The sequence below is a fragment of the Microtus ochrogaster genome, chromosome 24, assembly GCF_000317375.1.
Source record: "Microtus ochrogaster isolate Prairie Vole_2 chromosome 24, MicOch1.0, whole genome shotgun sequence".
Taxonomy (NCBI): Eukaryota; Metazoa; Chordata; class Mammalia; order Rodentia; family Cricetidae; genus Microtus; species Microtus ochrogaster.
The window spans coordinates 31574443-31579671 of record NC_022024.1 but is presented as its reverse complement, the minus strand read 5'-3'; positions in this window follow the sequence as shown (position 1 = coordinate 31579671).

Genomic DNA, 5229 nt, shown 5'->3' with positions numbered 1-5229 from the left:
TATTTTCTCTACCATCCACAATCACGTGTCTCAGCTCTGAACTGTTTGATCCTACAGAATTAATGTTTTAATTGCTGTGCTAGTTTATGCTATGGTGCACAAGAGAACATACAGCTACAACCAGTACTTTATATCTGGTATTTTATCGAGGTAACCTAATGGTTTAGTGATAAGATGTGCTGTCTTTTCTCGGGGACACAAATGTTCTGTCTTTTGCTACCAGAAGAAGAAGGTCGCCTTTTCTGTGTCTCCCTTTCCTTTTTTTCTTTCTTCTGCAGGAATGGTGCAAGTTAGTTTCCCCAGATTTGGCTCTTCTCATTTCACTTTAGTGTTTTGGGTGGAGTGTGCTAGTCAAATCTTGCCTGTATCCCAGCACTTGGGAAGCCCAGGCTGGAAAATCGGGAGTTCAAGATCATCCTTGGCTACTTCATGAGTTCAAGGGCAGGCTGAGCTACTTGAGAGCCTATAGCAAAAAAAAAAAAAACACATACAATAAAACAAAAAGGCATATGTATATTCCCCTCCCACCAAATATTTATTTAAATTTGAAACACGCAGGCCTTACTTATACTTGATTTGCCTGGTGACCAGAAAGCTCCAACTTCAAAAAATTTACAGTTTGTCATTATTTATTACTACAACAGTTTTGATAATTAAAACTTACTATGTAAATCTAATGTTATCAGTACATTTAAACAATCATTTGAATTGCATAAAATATTATAAGTGTAATGTTTTCTTATTTGGATTCTTAGTACTAGATTGCAACATTACGTTTATTTTTATGTGTTAATTTTTTATATTGTGTAATCATATCCCATCTATCTTAGAATGTTTTGTTTTCACAGGATTTTTTATTACTAAATTGTTTTTCTATAGAATGGGAAATACGTTTGCACGTCTGTCTGTCTGTCTGTCTGTCTGTCTGTCCTTATTCTCCTTTGGAAGATAGGCTCTTGCCTATATAGTCCCACCTTGCTTCAGTCTCGTGACCCTCCTCCTGTACCTGGGAAAAGCAGATTTCAGGTCTGAGTCACCATGCTCTGCTCACACCACACTTCTCTTTAAAAGGTGAAATTATTATTTATCCTTATTGTATCTGCATGATTCCAAGGCAAATGTAAATCAGGTGAAGTCACAAATAATAATGTTTCTTTTTCACTTAATTCAGAGTTTAGGTTTCTGATGAAGGGAAAGTCTATGGGGCCTGATGTATCCAGTGTCTGGGGCCTGACTCTGAGTTACACTCATTTCTTGCTTTCTTACAGGGTCACTCACTATAAACACTTACAGACTGCAAGAAAGCAGGTTAGGACTCGGACACTTTCTCAATTTTCAGCAAATTTATTTAGTGAACGTTGCTGTTTTGCACATGATGGCCTGGAAAATATAACTGTTTGTTCCTGTTATCTGTATATAAAGTGAAGAAGATAATGTAAAGGAATTGAACACTAACCACTAAGATTGGCATAAAGAAAATAGGGTCCAGCTCAGTATTTCCAAGCCTCCTGTTCAATGCAGAAATTCTTTACTTATTTGTTTTTGATTTTATCTGATGAGCTCATTTATCTCTCAAATACTTTCTAGTAACAATTTTCTCAATATCATCTCATAGAATGTGCTTTGGGAAAAGCACAGAAATATTTAACTTGCTAGCTGCTTGCCTTTAAGCTGTGTTAACTGTAACATTTTTAGGCCTCAGTTCAGTGTGTATCAAACACATTGGCTACATAGTCTCCATTGTTTCCATTTTTGATATATACATTGTACATTGCTTGTTTCTCGGTTATGTATTATGATGTAGTAGTCCTGAAAGTTGGATTATAAGGGCTATTTCTTGAGTCTGGTATGTTTAATTTACCTATAAACGGTTACAGTTAGACACCACTTATCCCACCCAATCCCTCTTATTGGATAGATGGACAAAGCGGGCCATTCTGGATAAACGATGCGGTGGCCACATTGATGGTCAGGCGGGTGTGTACTGAGACCCTCAGCATTCTGTTTACATGTGTATGCCCTTGTCAGTTCTCCATGCTACGTCCCCCAGCGTTTAACTTCTTCTGGGCTTGTCTAGGACACATTATGTATTTCTAAGATATCTCTCAGGATTATCAATTAGTATATCCTGTGGGTATTCTAAATAATATTGTCTTAAGTAAAAAAAATATATATATTTCAAGGAGATAAAATTATCATCGACGGTATAAAGGAACGACACTTCTTTTGTTGGCTAGTGTTACTTAGTATAGGCCATTAACACTTTATTATGTTGTATTTTTCTCTAGTAAACCTGAGCAGATAATATCAAAGCATTTTCGGTTCTTGTTGCTGTTGTGGTTCCTAGATTGTTTCTGTACATGTAATCTCTAGGCTAAAGTTCATGAACTCACAAAGCCGGGGAGAATGTTGCAGGGTCCTGTATTTTATTCTTTTCCTTTCCGTACAGATTTCCCCCATTCCCAACATGTGACCAGCCCTAAGCCTTCACACTGCAAATTGAATCCACTTCTTCCTCCTTGGAGCATTTCCCTGGGGGTCCTTGTTAATCCACAAAGGGACAAGCATTTCCTCCTCCCCTGTGATTTGTTGCTTCTTACAGAGCAATTCCTCTCCAATCAGCCACGCTGGAGCCAACAGAAACTGTGCTCTATTGGTGGTTTCCTGGATCATTTGCAAAATGACAAAATGGAAAGTTATTACTTTCAAATGACAGAAAAATCATGGTCAAGAGAACAAAGTCTACCAGGAATGCTTGTCAACAATTCACACTGCGAACACGAATCCCTTCATTCTCTTCTGAGAAGAAGAGAATAGAGTAATATTCCCAGTCTTCCCTCACCCCCCAACTCCCCACATCTTCTCTTTCCATCCTCTCCTACCCTGTGTTTTCTCACTCCCATGCCTCTTTCCTGTTTGATTTTCCTTCTTCCTTCTGAACTGTTGTCTTATTTTTGTAACTAAATAGTTAATTAATACCTGGGGTGGGAATCAAGACCTCATACACGCTAGGCAAGCTCTCTACTGACAGGTACAGCTCCCTTAATAGGCGCTTCCCTCTCCCCCCTTCTATTCTTTCTTTTCTGTTGTTGCTTGCTTGTCTTTTTCTTTGGGGAGGGGCGATTCTTACAAGCTGATTCTGAGAGACTTATTATTCTCCTGTCTCCATCTTCCAAGGGCCGGGATTGCATGCCTAGCTATTTTTCAAAAAATAATTTTATCTTTCTCAATAATGTTTTTCAAAATTAAACTCAAGTACTTTTATTTCCTTTCTTTAATTAGGAAATGGCTTCTTATTTGTCTTCAGTCATTTCTCAAACTATATTGGCTGTGTTGTGATAGTACTTGGATACTAAATAAAAGTGTCAATGAATTTCTTTATTCCTTGGAAATATATAATATATTGTATATAATAATTATAATATATGATATGGTATGTGTAGAGTTAAAATAGTTTCTATTCTTCTATTTCTTTTAGGATTTAATACTTTATAGACTCTAGAATCTGTAATCTAAATTCTGTGTTAAATTGTGGCTAGAATTGAAAGAGTAAGTTATTTATAGTTTTGCTTTTGCTTCTTTTTTAGTTTTTTTTTAAATGAAAGGAATATTCTAAAATTTTATAATCGATTATCTGAAGATGTTGGTATATCTAGAAGCACCTTCTATTTTATTGCCTTTATTCCCACAATCTAGAAATTGTAAGTGTGAATTCAGTCTATAAAGAAACCTCAGTGAGAGTGGAGTGTGTGTCCCCTAGTCTTCTGGGCACCCCGCAGACCTGAGGCTTAGCTTTGGAGAGAAGTGGATAGCCTCGGGGAAGTCTCAGATCTAGCCTTATGGACTCTGAGCGATTCTTTGCTTAATTTTGTAGCCAGAGGAAGCTGCTATTCTGAGACTTACTGACAAGCAGCAGGACAAAAAAAACATTGTTGGCTGTAATGTAGTTACATGGGATCTTGTTAAGAAAAAAGGAAAAAAAAATTAAAGTTGGTCCTACCAACTACTTTAATTTTGCTTAGAATTTATTCTGAAGTTTTTCAAACTAATTTAATATTAATCAGAAATGTTTTTATATTTATCAGAACATAGATACAAGTGAAAGTAGAAAAAGCCAGTACTTTAAAATTTTGTATTTTTATCTGAATTTACATATATTACCTTAAAGCCACAAAAGAATGAAATTATCTAAATTGGATTACTTTTTGATTTAATATTTTATTTTGCCTCTGGCAATAAAATTACTTTCTCTGTGACCCCATCCACCACATTTATATTAGGATTTCTGAACGTCTTGTGTGTGTGTGTGTGTGTGTGTGTGTGTGTGTGTGTGTGTGTGTGTTGGGGCTAGTATCGCAAGCATGTTGTACATGCTAAGTGTGTACTTTGTCACAAGTCACACCTTTAACCCTGGATCACAGTCAGTTATCAGATGCTGACTGTATCTTACAGCCCACTATTGAATGGTGACTGTAAGAAACATTGTTACTTTACTTGTAAAATGCAGGGATTGCTTTGCTACTTGCTAGTCTATAGACATCATCAGTGAACTTAATATCTTATCCTAAGAATGAAGCACGCTCAGCACAGTCTGTTGGCACCTCTGAACACACGATTAGATACACTCTAATTGAAAATAAAAAGTCATAACATTGAGCTAGTATTTCTGTGATTTTTTTCAAATTTAAATAATATAAAAAGTACTCAAATTTTAATTCGCTCTTTATAAGCCTGTATGAAAAGGCTATTTCATTATCATTAGGTTTGATACATTTAGATACAGCATGAAAAGGGTTAATGACAGTTTACTAATTCCTCAGTGTGTTTACCGTTCAGTAAAACCGCCAGGTACTTCCTTGATTAGGAGTCTAATAAGTGTGTTTCCAAACTGAACCTAAACTCAGCTGGTTCACTAGCTAACGTGTCTGGATAAGGTCATAAAACTCAACTTAAATAAAGGTTTAAAGGGAAATTTAAATTTAAAGGTGTGCACGTTTATCGAGTGGTACATATTTACTTCCAGGCCCTCGGGGGTTGACACAGGCGTATCCCAGATTGAAGAGCATCCTTTAGCTGGGCAGGACCTTTTCTCAGAATAAGGTAAAACATGTCAGGCATGTTAGCTAAAGCATTTGCTTACACATCCAGGGTCCTGGATCCAATCCCTTGATATTGTAGAAAAATAAGAACTTGAATGAACACATTTAAAAATAGAGACAGCAGCAGGGC